At 37.5% G+C, this 17,897-nt stretch overlaps 2 long non-coding RNA genes across 5 annotated transcripts in view; both read right to left on the bottom strand.

Moving 5' to 3' along the window:
• The window catches only part of LOC129129845 (uncharacterized), a 157,669-nt gene that overhangs the window by 24,584 nt on the left and 115,188 nt on the right, over positions 1-17,897 (bottom strand). The gene's annotated exons all lie outside the window — the stretch shown is intronic.
• The window catches only part of LOC143695196 (uncharacterized), a 28,570-nt gene continuing 22,128 nt past the window's right edge, over positions 11,456-17,897 (bottom strand). Inside the window, exon 3 of the long non-coding RNA XR_013184232.1 lies at positions 11,456-11,480. This is a non-coding gene — a long non-coding RNA (uncharacterized LOC143695196). The remainder of the gene's footprint in view (positions 11,481-17,897) is intronic.

Below are 17,897 nucleotides of genomic sequence, written 5' to 3'. Positions count from 1 at the left end.
AAGCTGAGTCTTCAAAAGAGAGGAAAATGTGAAATAGTTAATCATATCCCAAATTTGTTTTTATTACAGATGATGTAGGATTTTAGGTCATTTTCCTGTCATCTTTCAAGCACCAGATTCACTTCAGGAAAAGTGTATCTTTTACTTTCTGTACTCATCTTTCTTAAAATATTTTATTGTTTATTTCTTTTACTTGTGGCTTGACCATGAACTGAGACTTCAGCAAAATATATAGATTATTACCAGGATTAAAAACAAATGGCACACTATGATGGCCATACGCATTTCAGGATGCCCATTCTAAGATTTCTGCAAGATGTTTTGAATAGACTAAATATTTATCCTGTGAAATGGGGTCCATTTTTAGGGTCTTTTAAAGGCTGAGACAGACAAAATCATTGAACACTGTTGTAAATTGCGGTCATACGTACACGTTTATCAGCATGTAAAAGTATGTTATTGCAAGAGTTTTGATCTTCTCTGATTTGTCCTAAATAATTTTCTGAAACATCTTTTCTTATCACACATAGTAATCTGGACTTACCAAGTAATTAAACATATGGTGATGTATTTAGTTATACAAAATATTGTTTGTCAAATTACATGTCCACTGGGTTTCACTGAATGTTTACTGTATGTCTAGGTACCTAATTAAGTAGCTGATGAATTTCAATAGAGACATTCTGGAAACAATTTGTTTTTTCTAAAACCTGATCACTTTTAAAACTTTTAAATTAAATTCCTATTTCAGTGGCTATATTTAAAGTGTGACTTGAATTCCCTGTTGTTCACCTCAGAGGTTTTTTATTTTTACTCCTGGCTAATAAACTAAGAGGCATACCACTCATACCAGTAAAACCCCAAGCAAGCTGCCCTGTATCATACTTCACACTTCATCAAGATTCTTCCCTGTGTAGTAATACTATTCATAGGGTTTTATATTTGTTTGCTTTGTTTCTATGGTTATTTTTCCACTTACATTAGGATGTGTGATTGGTTTTTCTCAGCTTCCAATCTGCACTAGAACATTTTGAGTTGTCCAGAAAATCACTTAAAGCTCTTAGTGGTCAAATACAGCTGAGTGAACAGACAAAAGATTTATTTACATCTGCCTGAAAGAGGTGAAAACAGTCTTTCAGACTCAGAGAGAAAAATACAGAAATTTTTCACCTCCTAAAATTTTTTAGATTTTGTTATTTCCTTTATAAATTGCATACATCTACCATTGTAGGAACCATACCTGTACTTAAAATACATATCTTGCATCATTTTCTAGAAAATACTTACATAGAAAATCTCAAATTGAAGAAGCCACTTATTCTCTCTCACCCATGCCATGTTCCAGTTCAAGCTGTTATGTCTATGTGTTATGCCTACAAAGCCAGAGGACTCTCACAGCACTGTAGGACTCTGACAATTGAGCAGCAAATTGAGTTCCAAAGGCATGAACTCAGCACAATGGTTGAGAAAATGCCATTGCAACTGCGTCCCTTTCATATCTTCATTGAAGGACTGGAAACTTTAACTACTCCAATCACCACAGCACGACCTCTTGTCACACTAGGATTATGACTCAAGTAACAAGGATGCATAAAGGACAAAACAACCGGATCACACCTCTTAGAGTTTAATGAGAAATTAATGTGCCTCACAAGCAAAATGGGATTTTCCTCTGCTGTGTACCACTAAATAAGGCCAATGTCCATAGTTAAGGCATGATGAAGGCTGTTCAGTCACAGAGAAGCGGACACTGTTTTAGCCACAGTTTCTGAAGCATTTAATCATTAGCATACCTCCTCACATGCCTTGAACTGCACCAGCTCCTTTTTCTCAAAATAGTACAATGTCTCAGATCTGCAAATGGCTGTGCAGAGTCTTTGTATGAGGCTGTCCCTGTTTAGGAAGGAGGAGAAGTAAGCAAGTAAGCATGAGGAAGCATGTGGTGCCACACCACACAGCTGTGGAGCAAGGGAGTGGACATTATCTACACTACTGAGCAACAGCAGTGAAGTCACACACAACAAAGTATTCTCTTGGTTTTACCAGGAGTCACGTCTTTTCACAGTGGGTTATTTTGCCCATTCCTCAATTGATAAGGAATCAAATACCTATTAAAGAATTAATTAAAATTCTCCTGCCAAGAGGAGATGAAATATACTTTGAGGCTGCCACCACATGGACAGTCAGAAAGACACAGAGATGTTACATTGCAGGAAGTAAAAAGGATGCAGATAGACAAGCTTCTTCAAATCATGTGAGAGAGATATCCTCTAATTTCACTACCATCTTATCAAGCTCATCTTAGACATGTGTAGAATATAATAGAATTATAGAATCATAGAATGATTTAGATTGGGGGACCTTAAAACTCACCTCATTCCAAACCCCTGTCATGGGCAGGGATTCCTTCCACTAGACCAGGTTGCCCAAAGGCCCATTCAACCTGGTCTTGAGCACCTCCAGGGGTAGGGCATTCCCAACTTCTCTGGGCAACCTGTTCCTGTGTCTCACCACCCTCTGAGTAAAGAATTCATTCCTAACATCTAATGTAAATCTCTTCTCTAAAGCCATTCCCCCTTTCCTTATCTGCCTGTGTAAAAAGTCTCTTTTTTTTATAAGCCCACTTAAGTTATTGGAAGGCCACAATGAGATCTCTCCAGAGCTACCTGTTTCCCAGACTGAACAGCCCAGCTTTCTCAGTCTTTCTTCACAGGTTAGGTTCTTCCAGACCTCTGAACATCTACATGGCCCTCCTCTGGATTATTCTAACAGGTCTAATCTTTCCTGTGCTGAAGACCCCAGGCCTAGATGCAGTATACCAGGGGATGCCATATGAGGGCAGAGTAGAGGGGTAGAATCACTCCCTTGACCTGCTGGTCACACTTGTTTTGGTGCAGCCTGGCACACCACTCCTCTCCATGATGCCAGTGACAGGACCCGAGGGAATGGCCTGAAGTTGTGTCAGAGGAGGCTTAGGCTGGGTATTAGAAAAAGGTTCTTCACCCAGAGGGTTGTTGGGCACTGGAACAGGCTCCCTGGGGAAGGGGTCACAGCCCCAAGCCTGCCAGAGCTCAAGAAGCATTTGGACAAGGCTCTCAGGCACACAGTGTGACTCTTGGGGCGTCCTGTGCATGGCCAGGAGTCGGACTTGATGACCTTGTAGTCCTTTCCAACTCAGCTTAACCTGTGATTTTGTGATTCTGAGTACTTCTCCCAATAGGTATTTGTCTTGGTTTAAGACAATTTAAAGAGGTAGACATGTTAAAACAATTTACCTCCCCTTAGTTTCAACCAATCATTTTCCACCAATAAAGAGAAATGAAATATGGCTATGAGTGAAAAAAAATCCCAGTTTTCTGACAAGTGAAAGAGCAACAGCCAAAAAATAACCCTTAATAATCCCATGTACCCCCTGAAATGCCATTTCTGGTCATGGGGCTGGGTCTTAAAGAGACAGTAACAATTTTTGGGGCAGAGGTAAATGTGGAACACAGTAACCTTTTGTGTTACCCATGACAGTATTCATGCTTGGGATTGCCCAGACCTAGGTGCAGCATCTTGTACTTGGACTTATCCAGCTTCATGAGGTTATCACAGGCCCACATGTCAAGTTTGTCCAGATGCCCCTGGAGGGCATCCTGCCCCTCTGTTGTGTCAGCTGCACTGCTCAGCTTCATATCATCTGCAAACTTGCTAAGGGTGCACTTGCTCTCGTTGTCTATGTCATCAGTAAAGATATTAAAGAGCACCAGTCCCAGAACAGAGCCTTGAGAGACACCACTCTTTTCAGATAGTTCACCTAAATCCAAAACTTCCACTATTCTCACTCAGGGTGAAAGTAAATCTAGCAGGAAATAATGGTAGAAGTGGTTGCATTCAGCACTACAGATCCTAGAATTGTCTCCGCTCCGTCTTCTCTTGTGGCTTCCTCTATATCCTGAACAGGTAAATAATAGCTGCAGGAAGTTAAGTGTCACTAACAGCTCAGTCCTGTGTTTGATATTAAATTACTCAAGCCCACAGAGACTTATTTTTGTTCTTATTTTTCAATGTGTTGGCTAAATAAATCTCATGTTGACAAGAATGAGACCAAATGGGAAGCTAATTTATTGCTATCTGACATCAGGAAAAATATAACTTACCCATTGATGCCACACAAAGAACTTCATTCTGAAATAAAACACTTTGATAAAAAGCCATCCTCCTTGTGTAATTAGGAAATACAAAGGGCAAAGTGAGATTTTGAGTTTAAATGGTGAAATGAAATAAATCCTGTTTACAACCCTTATGACAAAAGGTTTACTGTAACACAAAAGAAATGGAGAATTCTGTTTCAGAAGTATTCTGAAAGCATGCCATCTCAGAGCTATAAATAATGAATTGTTTCTATATGCTAAAGAAGTAAAAAAATGTCAACATAGTTTGGCAATTTCAAACAATGTGTAAGACTTTATCCTTCACACAAAATGCATAATTAATAGTACCCCAAAACATGGTCTACAACCAGATCATATATCAACTACAGAAAATCCCAGACTGATGTATTTAAAGAAAAGAATAATTTTTCTTTGATTAAAATCTTTAGGGATGTAATAGGCTGTTCTTGGCCTCAGCACAGAAAAACACTTAAATTTCTACCTGCCTGAAAGTGTGGATGTCAGGCTTTTTGTGTTGAGTTGAATAACAATTGGCACTATGACCTACATGGAATATCTTAAGTACTAGAACAGGTATCAGATCAGGTATTAATTATTGAAAAACAATTACTCAAATATTGATCAATGCCTCATTAGGAGGAAATGTAGAAATAACGTTTTTTAATGAAGTGAGTGGCTACTCACAAGAAAATTAAGTCTTAGGATCCCGGAAAAGATGCAGTTATGAATTTTGTAGTTGTAGTAGTAGTAGTGCACACAACACCTCAAAAACTGCCAGTGGGATAGTGCCAGCTTTAGCACTATGTAGAAAAGTATGCTCAATACACTATGTGGCTCTGCAATGTCAAGAAAAAAGTATTATATAAAAAAAAAAGTAAAAAACCCAAAAAGAACATAAGTAAGAAACAAACAACAACCAAAAAAAAAAAATCCAAAAAGAAAGAGTAGACCCCAAAATACAAAAGGGAACATTCCAAAGAGTAAGACACTTTAAAGTGCCTGGAGTCTGTAAGAAATAGTTTATTGGGAGAAGGGTGAAATACACACCACCATTTAAAGAGAAAAAAACGCACCACAGAAAAAGCTGCCATGGGATCAGTGGGAAAGCTTCAAAGGCAATCTCAGGGAAAAGTGTTTAAGAAAACGAGAGCTTGCCAAAATGAGGAGAAACCATAAGAAAATTATAGGTTAAACATAAGCAGGAAATTGAGAGCTCTAAAAATAATTTCAAGTATAACTTATAAAGGATTTTCAAACTGATAACAAAAGTTCTTTAAATACTTCAGAGTAGAACTGGTGGGAATGCTGATGACAAGTGTGTAAAAGCAGCACTCATCTGACAGAGGCCACAGCAGAAAAGCTCAGTGAATTCCTTGTAGAAGGCAACACTTTGTGGGAAATGGTCTTTGCTGCAGAGAAGTGAAAGAAGATAGATATATTTGAAATAATTCTAACTCAAGTACAAGACCAAATGGATTAGCTGGAAGTCAGTAAGCCACCCAGTCCAGGTAGCATCATCCAAGGCTGAACTTTATGGAAAGCTGCAGAATTGTCACCCAGGCATGTGGCCATGAGGCTACAACAGCCCCTCTTATGGTGGCAGATGGAGTGCCACCATGAGTTCCTTATAGAATGAGGGCCCAGAAAGGTATCCTGAATTGCAATGCTATCTGTACCAGCAAAGGTGGTGGAGTATATGTCAAAGAATGGGATCAAGGATTTTCAGTCTATATTGAAGAACAGGAGCACTGATATGGTGCCAGTTATGGTTACCTGAGCAAGAACCAGTGTAGCTTCTGTGAAGGAAAATCCCATCTCCCTGATGTATCAGAGATCCATATGGATCTTTCTTAATTTCTCCCAAGGTACCTAAAAGAAAAGGGGTGTGAATATGACAAGTTTCCAGATGAGTTTAAATTCTTCTGGGAAGTAAGGTGCTGTGGCAATGGCAAGAAATTCCAGGACTTCATAAGACTGAGTGAGATAAAACATGAGAGATGAAATTCAATACAGATAAAAATAGTTAAGAAAAGTACTCCAAACTATTTCTAGCACAATGTAGTAGGACTGCAAACTGGGAAGGAGATCTTATAGTCATTCAGGACATTCACTGGCTGAAATCATTGGCTAAATGGGCAGGAGTAGCCAGAGGAGACAAGATGTTTTGCATCATCCAGAAGACTTTTGAGAAGAAAGAACATAATTTTATTACTGCATAAAAACCTGATGAACTCATATCTTGAGTTCAATGTGCACTTCAGGTTCTTACTCTTGCATCTTGGGAAGGAAGATGACTAAGAAGGTAGAGAAGGTGTCAGATAAAATGACCAAGGATGAAGAGCAGCTCCCCTTGCTCAAAAGGCCAGACTCTTCAGTTTGAAGACAAGAGGGACTTGTCTTAGATAGATAAGAGGTTTCCAAAATCCTGAAAGCAGGGATTAAGATGAACGTGGAACTAATCTTGCAGACCCTCAATATGAGAACAAGAGAAGATGATTAAACCATCAGAACATCTATTTAAATAATTTTATAAAAGAGCTTCCTTACACAGGCAGCTTGAAATTTACTACTAGAGAACAATTTGGAAACAAGAGAGTGTCATTGGGATCAAAAGTGAAGTAGGAAAAGTAATAGACCAGAGATTCAGGGCTTGGAGTCTGATGTGGTATGGGGACAGGGAGAAGGGAGCCATGCTGTGCAACTAAATTTCATTTCAACATGAAATCAAAATACTGTCAAAGTCCACAATCCCATGCATATATGCACACCTGTGAACAAGAAAAAACTCCCAGCTTCCCTCTCCCACAGGGAGCTTAAGTAACTTTCTCTTAAATGTTCCAGAGCAGCAGATTTAATCAAAAAATCTCCTGTATGTGAACATATGAAGGTTTGCTTAAATCAGTTATCCACAGGGGACTTTTAAGCTTGTGTCATACCTACATTTTATCTGTCTTGAGAAAGGAATAAGGTTCATTCTGAAAGTAACTCTTTACCATAGCTGTTTCTATACAAGTGACAGTCAGTATAATGTTAAGTATAAATATTATTGCATGGACTATGTTTCCATTACTCTTGAACACTACTTTCACTGATCATTATTCATCATTACTAATAGCATGTCCAACATGCCAGGCATTGCATCAAAGGGACATTTTTAATAAACTTTCCATTCTGTCCCTATAAACAAATTTTAGGAGTTGTAATAAATGAAGAATTATGGCTACTTTGGTGTTTATAATGTGAAGCTCAGAATTTCCATAGTTCTTTGATGGTGCCCAAAATAAAACCAAATTATAATGCCCACAGGGGAGACAGAGATTAGTCTGTAACTCTGATAACTGTATGCCATGTACCTATTTCAAACTCCTTTCAAGGGCCTCTAAAACTAGCCTTTTATGAAACTATCCCTATCTCTGCCTTATTGCTATCTTCACACAAAATGGAAATGGCCTCTATGCCTAGTACTATTTTCAAGATTTTCAGCCAAAACCCATGTTTTGCTAGAGGTAAAATAAAGTAGTAAATTAAGCATCACAGACAGGACTTGTGAGGCTGATGTTCACTTTGAGCTTGCAGTCATGTTTGTGTTCTGATTAGATGCTACCCAGTTAATTAGCACTGTTGCCTCTTTCCAGTGGACGACCTTGGAATGAAGGGACAGAGCATGAACTTTGGAGTAGGGTGTTTCAAATTCATCTAAAGCTTCCTTGTTGCACAGTTGTTGAGGGGTTTTTTTTGTGTGTGTTTGGGTTTCTTTTTTTTTCTTTTGTTTGTTTGGGTTTTCATGGCAGGGAGGGGTGGTGGTGCTGTTTGTGATTTTTTTGTTGTTGTTGTTGTTTGGGTTTTGGTTGCTTTTTTTTTTTCCCTGAAGAGCTTATGTTTGTTAGAATGACTTTCAAACACTCTTTATAATGATCAATGACAATTATTATTGTTGTCTAACAAATCTACAGAGGGACCAAGGGAGGGCTTTGCTAAACTCAGTGATGTGCAACAAACACAGTACAATCCATGCCTTGCAGAATTACATTGTACTGAACATGTGGATGAAATAATTTATGCCACACAAAATTACCAGAAACAGAGAAAGAATATGGATAAGCACATGCAGTAAAGTTCAATGTTCCTTGCATATAATTACACTCATTGGCAGAACAGCACGGGCTTGTAGATGCTCCAGAGTATCCTTGATATCAAGTTGACATTAATGAATTTGTCAGTGGACCTTCATGGATGTACAACAGGAGTTTGCCTTGAACTTCTTACATTGGAAAAGTAGGATATAAGTAGTTACATAAAAGTAAAGGCAATCAGCAGCTGTTCTTTGTTTGCTGCTTAGCCCAGGCTGCTGCAGGTCTGCTGTAAATCATCCCAGTTTCAGCAGAGCATCTGTTAGTGTTATGGTAATGCAAAGTGGAAAAGGGCCAGCCCCAGTGTGTGCCACCTTCCAGACAGCAACATATTTGGTGGTGGACATTTTCTATCTTGTTTGACTGATCTGGACTGAACTGTGCTGCAAAAGTGTAAATGAAGTTGTATCCTGAGAAAGACTATTAAGCAAAACCTAACTTTTTGCTATTCACAGTTGGAGGTATGGCAAGAAACTATGAGAAGCGCAAGAGAAGATCTTGGTACAGCTACTCTTGCTTCCCACACAGTGTAAACTCAGAAAATAGCTTTTTATATTTTTTATAAAGCATTCCAATAGATTTATTGCTTACTCACAGGGCATTAACAGTGGGCAGTGCTGAGTTAAGTTATAGAGAAGTGTGTTTATGCTCTAAGCATACTTCATCAGGTATAATCCATTTCCTGCAAACATGAAAACTTTTAAAATTATGCCTCCCTTACAACTTTACTACATGTGCTTTAGTGAGACAGGGAGAACCACAGCAAAGTCTCTTGCCCTGCCCCTGATTGCACTGCCATTTCTTCATCCACCTGTTCACAAGTGTATGGTTCTTGGAAGAAGGCTCCCTCTCTATGGAATAACTTGGAGCAATATCTGTCAATACATTGTAGTTGATGACACTGTTAAACCCTGCTGTTATATGTCTCCATTATAATTTCACTTTCTCTAACCTATCTGGTTACAGAACCCCACCTGAGAGAGAGGAATTTGCCTTTTGATTATGATGTTACACATCATGTGTCAGGCACACTCTGAACCAGGAAACATGGCAGGTAGGTAATCCTTGAAGCTTTGTGCAGGTCAGCTCCATCTGCTCCCTTGGGATTATTTAATTCACTTGTGAAATGAACAGCCATATGTGGCCTTTTGTCAGAGGATATTACTATATTTGATGGCCAATACAGTGATGAGAATAAAGGTGTTTTGTTATCATGTAGTTTAAAAGCTAGATATTTTCCCAGCATGCTCTTTGCTTTAGAACTGTGGCAAGACCACCAAACATGGAATATAACCAGCAATGTAATTCACAATATTCTTGAGTGACTAATATTTCATAGCTGCACTCTTATTTTTGTCTTCAGAAAAACCTTTTCTAATATAGGATTTTCCACTGGAACATCAGAAATGCCAGCTAAGAAAAATAATTTTCTGGAGCTAATTAATTCTGCATATGAAGTAGTGCAACTAGACTGAAAAGTGCCGTCCTTCCTGGTGAGCATTCATTTCACAAACTTGAGCAAACAGGGGTAGTTTTCTTTCTACCTCATTTTTGGCACAATGTCCTCACTTAACTAAACTGCACTAGACTAGCAGGCTTAAAAATCTTGACTACCTCTCAACCTACACACAAGCTTATTGTACATGTATTTCAGAGACTGTGCCTCCAAGCAGCTCATAATTGGAGTTATTTTCTAAGATCTTTTCTTCTATTATATCTGATAAATGAAAGATTAGATATTTTGCACATTCCTGGGGAAAAACTTTTTACTTTGAACTGAAAATCTTTAGAAAGTTGAGGAACAATGAAGGAAAAATAATAACAGCTAACCAAGACGAGGGAAATAATTGAAATGCTAAACATCTGGTTTTGTCAGAAAATAGAGAAGTTACAACTAGAAAAAACTTCAGATATCTTATGATAATTACTATGAAAATCTGAACAGAAAAAGTCAGCAGAGTCAACTTTTCTGGGAACTTCAAACACACTTTGAAGAAAGTCTGTTTTCATCCTTGATCTGAGAGAGAGGAAAATCTAGTAATTGAGTTTAAGATTAGAAGTGAGCATTACATTTAGAAATGTTTAAGTGTGTAAACTGTCTCTAGGTGATGAAACTTCTTTGGTTATATAAAATGAGACTTTTTTCTTTAATATGGTATTTTCCTTTAACCTAGTCCATAATGATTACTGTTTAGTCTGCCCACATGGAATTATTATATCATTACTCATGCTTTAGAAAAATAAAAATGAAGATAAAACAATTCCAGATTTTTTTTTTTCTGAGAGGCAAGGAATCACATTTGCAGCTCAGAGGTTCTTCCCTCCCCCATTTCTGTTTCTCTTCTTTTCCCAACATGAAGCTTATAAGCTGTATCTAGTTTAAATGCTTCAGGAAGTATCATCTCACCAACTAACAAAAAAAGATTTCCTCATTACTCATCCTTCTATAGCATAAACTGTATTTCTTTCCTGAGAATTGCAGGTGTGAAATCTTTTTTTTTTAAATTAAATATAAAAACCCCAAAATATGGAACTAGCTTGTTGATGTAAAAATGCTGCTTGATATAAAGTTTTAATCTAAAACTAGGATGCATTCTCCATAGTACCAAACATACACATATGTCTTGGCAAGGCCAACTGCACATCAGGAAGAACATGTGGAAGCAAATAGAATTAATGCATAGGTAGTAAACTGCTAAAGTCATGAAAAAGCAAACCAAACCAAAGCAAAACAATCAACCAACCAACCAAACAGCACACACAGAGCCAAAACAGAAGAAGCTGAGAGCAAGCATCAAACAGCATTTCACATTTCCAATGAACAGGCAGTCATTTGCTTCATTTGGCAGAGTCACCAGGAAATTTGGTGGGGTGGGATGGTTTCAAGAATGCACCCACACCACCCAGGGATATTACTGAGAATGTGTTTACTTAGCAGGACAGGTAGAGCAGAGGAGTGGCAATTTTTTATCCTACAACATATCGTACATGCCCACAATAAACCAGCCCCTCCCTCTGCCCAGTTCAGACAAGCACAGGAGCAGAACCATCTCCCCTCCTGCTGACATGCCCATGACCTCCTGTTTGCCTTGTACATGTGCCAGTGACTCCTCAACTCCATTTTCCATATGATCTCAGGCATCTGTGTATGTCATTCCTCCAACAATGGACATATTTTAAACTGGTTTATTCTCTTCATGTTGAAAAAAGAAGAGAAACAGAAATGGGTGAGGGAAGAACAGTTGTTTATTCCCTTCTAATTTAGATTGTTTTCATATGTCATCAGTGGCCTCGCTGAGCATGTAGCCTTGCACCAGACTCTTTGACTTTCTCTGTACCTAAGCCCAAGCAGCAGTTGCCACTCTCTGTTCTCTCACCCTCTGGCCTCCTTCCTCAAATGTGGTGCAAAAGCTGTGAACTCAGCAATAGCTGCCAAGGCAAACTTTGTCTACTGCTACTGTATTTCTACCCCATCTGAAATTCATCCGGTTGACTGAAGCTGGGCAGGAGCAGTAGAGATCTGTATTTGAGGACATCATTTTCTGGGTAGGCTTCACCCCACGCCAGGTTGGTTCAGTGAGCTGATTCCTAAACCACCACACGGCACCTACAATTGCTCTATGTGTGCTCTATGTTTAGATGTAGAAAAGGCTCAGTTTCCTTGCCTCCAACCTCCACAGTCATTTTGAACTCTCACAATAAAAATTATTTCTGTTGCAACTGGAATGAGCTCTTCAGTGTGGGAGAACCTTTTACGCTGGAAGGAAACTCTTAGAGTAGTCTAGATTTATGGGAATTGCATGTTTGAATAGTCCTTCAAAATGCTGGTGATAATGTGCAAAGGGAGAAATTACACAGCAGGAAGTAACAGCATCTGCTGACTAAATTCAGAGCTGGGTTTGTTTTGTTTTGGGTTTTTTTTGTATATTGCATTTAATGATATTTTGCTAATGTTAGCATACTTTATAATTTGTTCAGATACCTTCTGCATTGCACTATCTTGATCCTAAAAAGGTGATGTATGTGGTGGTAGCAAGGTGCAAATATACCATATTACATACTCTTTTCCTTCATACCTACACTATAAATTTATTTAGAATTTAGAAAGCCTGAAGATTTCTCAATGATTTGTAGAGAATGAAGGAAACTGAGGTCAATATTTGGGTTTACAACTACTAATCTATTATGATTCTTTCTCCTTCTTTCTCATTTCTTTTCTTTGGGTTGCCAATATGGTAGATTTTTAGGAAAAAAATCCTTTTTTACTTACAAATATTTTTATGTACACAAATACTTCTATGACCATGCTGCCCTCATATTTCATTACTCATTCCTCTAAAGCTTTTTCTTGCTTTGCATCTCAACAATTTGGTGTAGCAAGGAAAGTAAAACGAACAGTGTTTCTGTGGTCTATAAAGCTAGTGGGCCATTGGAGATCAGAAGATGATCTAAATACATATGGGATGGGTCAGAGTAGATCAGGTCACTGATCATTTAGTCCCACATCCTGTTCCAATTTAGGAAAGAGAATGAGATTGGTGTATAATAGATATAATTCATTAACACATTTCATTCTTAAACTTAGGGCTTTCAAAGCTTGATGCTACTTATAAAATATGACCAATATCCCTAAATTCATCCATTCTCTTCTTGAAGCCATGTAAGCTTCTAAATCAAATCAACTGAGAGAATTTTTATATGCTCCAATGTCCAAGTGTACAAAGAAGCAAGCAACCAAGTGGGAAAAATACACTATAAATAAATATTTAATTTCACTTATAAAATATACAATACATAGTCATATACAATTTAAAAATAAGTCATAGCATCTTTATAAAATCAATTTACAAAATATTGATAAATGTCACCAGTGAATTTGTTTTATACAATGTTCTTTTGGCTCTGATACCTCCACAGAAATCGTCCTGTAGTCTGAAATTAGCACCACTTACTACTTAGGGTTAACAAATAAAACCCAAAACATGCCTTGTCCTAGCATTTTCAGAGATTTATAGCTCAGAAACATTTACAGTGGAAGTATATAGAATTGCAAGCACAATGCATCAGAGCCTGAGCTGTATGGACCTGGCATCAATGAGAAACAAGGTAAGAGCCAGTGCCTGCTCTACATGAATAGGATGTTAGAGATTCAATAATGCTTATTATGACATGAGAAAATATCTGATTATAAGGCTGCCAATGAACAATTCATGTTGAAATCTTAAAGGGTCGATTCACAGGAACTGAAAATCTCAGCTCCTTAAAAACTCTTGTTTCTCTCCAGTTATAAAACTTTTGAACTCCTCACAGCTGTCACAGTCATTTGGTTCAATTAATGTGTCCCCCTTTGGGACAGCACATAAAACGGTGCCACACAACCCAGCGTTCAGGAACACAAGGGGCTCTTCACAAATAAATTTTACTGTACCTTTTTATCAGCTTCATAAAGAGGCAGCAACTATTTTATTGTTGTTTAAAGTACACTATCAGCTTGAAAATAAATTTATGTACTTATATGCAAGTACAAATGGTAGTTGTTCTTGTATTTGCAAATTACTGAGGCCTGGTTTCACCATGATTCCAGTTTTCCACATGACATTATTTATCATTCCATAATACAATGGAATGATAAATAATGTCATGTGGAAAACTGGAATCATGGTGAAACTACTACTTTATCCTTATTCCACAAGTTTTCAAAGCAAGTAGCATTAACACTTCAGTTTAAAAACAAAAACCTGAAGTTATGGATAAAAAATTTGCGCGAGTGAGTTGACTCGAAATTACAGTAGTAGCCAAAAATATCTGAATGTGATGTTAGGAAACAGAAAACTCCTTTTAGCACATGCCAGTCATCAAATCACTGGTAATAATAAATGACAGGACCCATAAACTGTAAGAAATACAGAAAAAAATATCAGTTAAAGTGTCTTTCATCTCTTTTAAGAATTTTTCTTGGTACAAAGAGGGTAAAAAATTGTTAGACTTCAATAAATTGCATCTCAGTACTACTGGATAGTCCATAACTAAGTTAAGAGCAGGAAATATTGGCAAGCAGTTTTCTTACACTAGCCTTCAAAGGACTAAAGAACCTCCTCAAAAGCCCCTTCCAGAGATGACTTCTGTGTGTCCCCTTCCCATACTCCTTGTTCCATGGTGCACCAGACACTCTTGTCCTACATGTAGGAAAAGAGTCCCTTTCCTAGAAACCTTGGAATTTTGCTTTTTGAGGCAGAACTGATTTGTTTGTCCCTTTGTTTTCTGTCTCAGTCCACATCAAACTCATCTCTACAGGGGGAAAAAGGAGACAGTCAAAGAAGTGAATTGTGTTGTCTGGGCATTGAGCTTCACATTCCTCTTCTGGTCCATTCAAGCTGTCTGTTTCAGGCAAAAATTTTAAGTGGTTCACTTGTGCCAAACCTATTCAGAATGCAACTGCAACACAGCCTGATCTCTTTCTCAGTATTATCTCTTGATCTCAGCCCCTGTATTGTCTCCAGCTTCAGAAGAGTGTAATTTTTCTGCTAACATTTTCATAGAAACTTGAGAGATTTTTAGATTCTGAGTGTTCATTGCCAGTACACAAAAAAGGAGAATGTTGGCCTTGCAATGGGGAACATGACAAAGAGGCAAGCTATTTGTGAGTTTGTTGGGGGTTTCTGGTCAGAAAATTGTGTATTTTGGGCAAACAGCTCTCTTTGTAAGCTTTAAACTCAGAACATAGAAGGTGAGGCACTTGAAACAGAGTGCATGCAGAGTTTTTTAGTATAAAAATGGTGGGATTTTTACCATTTGGTCAGGTATTATTTCTGAAAGATGTTTTTAATTGAAAAAAAAGAAATCTCTCTCTTGTGAAAATTTTTATGCTTATTTAGATTATTATAGGGTGCTGAATATATAAGGACTCTGTGGAAGAGAGTATTGGATTGATTTATGTTGTGTGGGATAAACATACATTAGAGAATGCAGTAAAATTATGTGAGATTTTGTGGTAAAATTGCCTCATGTACACATATAGTAAGGGTATCTTAAATGAAAATTTGCTAGAAATTGATTATGGTAAAAAATAAAAGACGTAAATATGATAGTATATATGTCATATTATGCAAAATGAAGTAAAAACAAATTAAATTTCTATCTTTTGGCGCAGTAATTTGCCATATGTTGTCTGAAACCTGTTGAGATTTGAGATTTGACTGTTATAAGTAATATGAAGAGAAAATTAGTTCACCAGAGACACTAACAAAGAGTTTGGCCCTGTATTGCTTACCTACTGTATCTAGCTCTCCCAAACTTTCTATGAAACTGCAGGTGATTCAAATCATTACATTAGGAAAGAGTAAACTCATTGATTTCAGTGAATTAATATTTTTTTCTGAAAACCAAGAATAAAATGATTGTGTTAAGTATACTCTATCTGTTAGAAAATCCTGCCTTATTCATTTTGAACACACACAAAAGGTTTTTCTAAGGACATGCATTAATATTTTATGCTCTCTCTGCATATCTGTTCAAGATTCAAGGCATTTAGAAAATCTCATCTAGCTTTTTCATTTACTAACCTGAAGATATAATAAAACTCTATGTAATGAATTCTGAAAGCACGGCTAGTATACAACTTTTGAAGTCCAGTATACAGAAACAATAAGCTGCAAACTAAGATGTTCATAAATTTTTTAAGGAGACAAATCCAGAATATATGGCCTGGCTGAAGCCCATCCTCTTTGCTTTAACCAGTCATTATTTCTCAGTAGCAATTACTCAACATGTCATTCTATACTGAGTGAATTCCAATCAATTACAAGTGATTGCATATTACTGTGCATCAATCAGAGGATAATTCTTGATTCAATGAGATGCAATGGGTGATGTCAATTATGTTTTGTTGATGTTCTTTGATTGCATATTCTTTTGCAAATACTGTAGCACCTGAATTGTAACATGCTGACTAACCTTGCTATTCTGCATTTCAGGTTATGTCTGAAGTTATGAACATGAACAGAAATAGTAAAAACATCACCTGTACAGTGGATAAAAATTAGCAATAATACCAGAACATACTACAACAGATTGCATTAAGACAGAGAGGGATGGAAGGATCCACTGGCATATAGTCTGAGGAAAAAGGAAGGAAATATAATTTCTGCTTTTCTTTTCCTTATTTTTCCTTTAAACAAACTAAAAGTCAAGTCTTTTGCTTCTTTTTGGGCATCGTCTGGTTCCATAAGCCTGTGAAGGCATTGTTTATACAAGCTTTTCCCAAAGGAGTGTGTTGCTCATTGAAGCCTTACATGTGCACTTCATATCTACATTTTATATACTTAATCCTATGACGTTCACCAGTCTAGTGCCAATGGAGGGTAGGCTTAAGCTATGCCAGTCTTATGGGAACAGCCCAAGTGTATTATCCACAGCTCCTGAAAAGGCAAGCCCTAGGTGAAGGAGGTGCTGCAGTCTTCTCTCACTCAACAACAGACTTAAGGGTGCTTGAGCTAAGCAAAGGCTCCTTCTCAGGCCAGGGAGAAGTACTACCGTGTGTACGTGCAGAGATCTTTCCTCATTATTTATTTTCTCCTACAAATTCATTATTTTGAGGACATGGAATTACCAGCTTAACCTAGAGAATTTCTCTGGGTTTTCTCTAGGTACCTTCGTTTGGCTGGATGAAATGAAGCCACAGACATGTTTTTACTGTTTCAGTATGACATGTGGGCAACAGAGCTGCAGTCCAGAAGCACAGAGAGAAGAGCCATTATGTACATTGATCCAGAGGGAAGTGAAGATAATCTGTGTGCTTGAATAGCAGTCACAGCAGAGTAAATTACTACTGCCTTTCTAATCATAACTGAAGGGTAGAAGCAATGCATAGAACCAGTGAGATCTACTTCAGTGCTTATTCAAAGAAAAACAACCTTGAATTGGTGTTGTACACTGAGAGAGTGCTTTTACAACCAAACTGATGGCTATCACCAAGTAATGCTCAAATGAATATAACTTCCTTCTCACAGCAGGATTTATTCAGAAATTAGCCTTTTTAGTGGGTTAATTTTTCTATTTGTGAAAAAATATTCACTTATACAGAGAAAAGCCAAATCAAGTAGATTTTAGACTGAGAGAAAAGCAGAGGCATACATAAAAGACTGACATGTCAAATGCTGGCATAAAATCTGTGTCTTTATATAGATTAAACATTCTGTAAAGAGACAGTAAATTACAAAATGAAATGGGAGATGAGGATGATCAGCAGATGTAAAGGCTCAAGTCCAGAGTGTTCCTAAAAACACAAAAATGACACCTTCTTGCCAGTACAGTTGGTACAGTTTGTACTTCTGTCATTCTGGGATAGAGGAACATCACCACAGGCCTTTCCAGATGACTGAAACACAAACATATTATATAACATAGTGCTGTTAATATGATGTAAAGGTTAATGCAGGCAAAAAGAAGACCTCTTCAGATGACTGGTTTCCAAAAATTAATTTCTTACTGAATATTGAGAAAGTCTAGCAGTCACACTAATATTCTTACTTTTGTTTCCATTGTGAAGAGATCCAATCCAACTTCAGGACTGAGAAGGAAATTTGGGACAGGTCCCACAGAACCCATGAGC

This window comes from Agelaius phoeniceus, chromosome 1 (genome assembly GCF_051311805.1).
Source record: "Agelaius phoeniceus isolate bAgePho1 chromosome 1, bAgePho1.hap1, whole genome shotgun sequence".
Taxonomy (NCBI): Eukaryota; Metazoa; Chordata; class Aves; order Passeriformes; family Icteridae; genus Agelaius; species Agelaius phoeniceus.
Note: the sequence above shows the minus strand (reverse complement) of the source record. Positions and strands in the feature narration are given on the sequence as shown.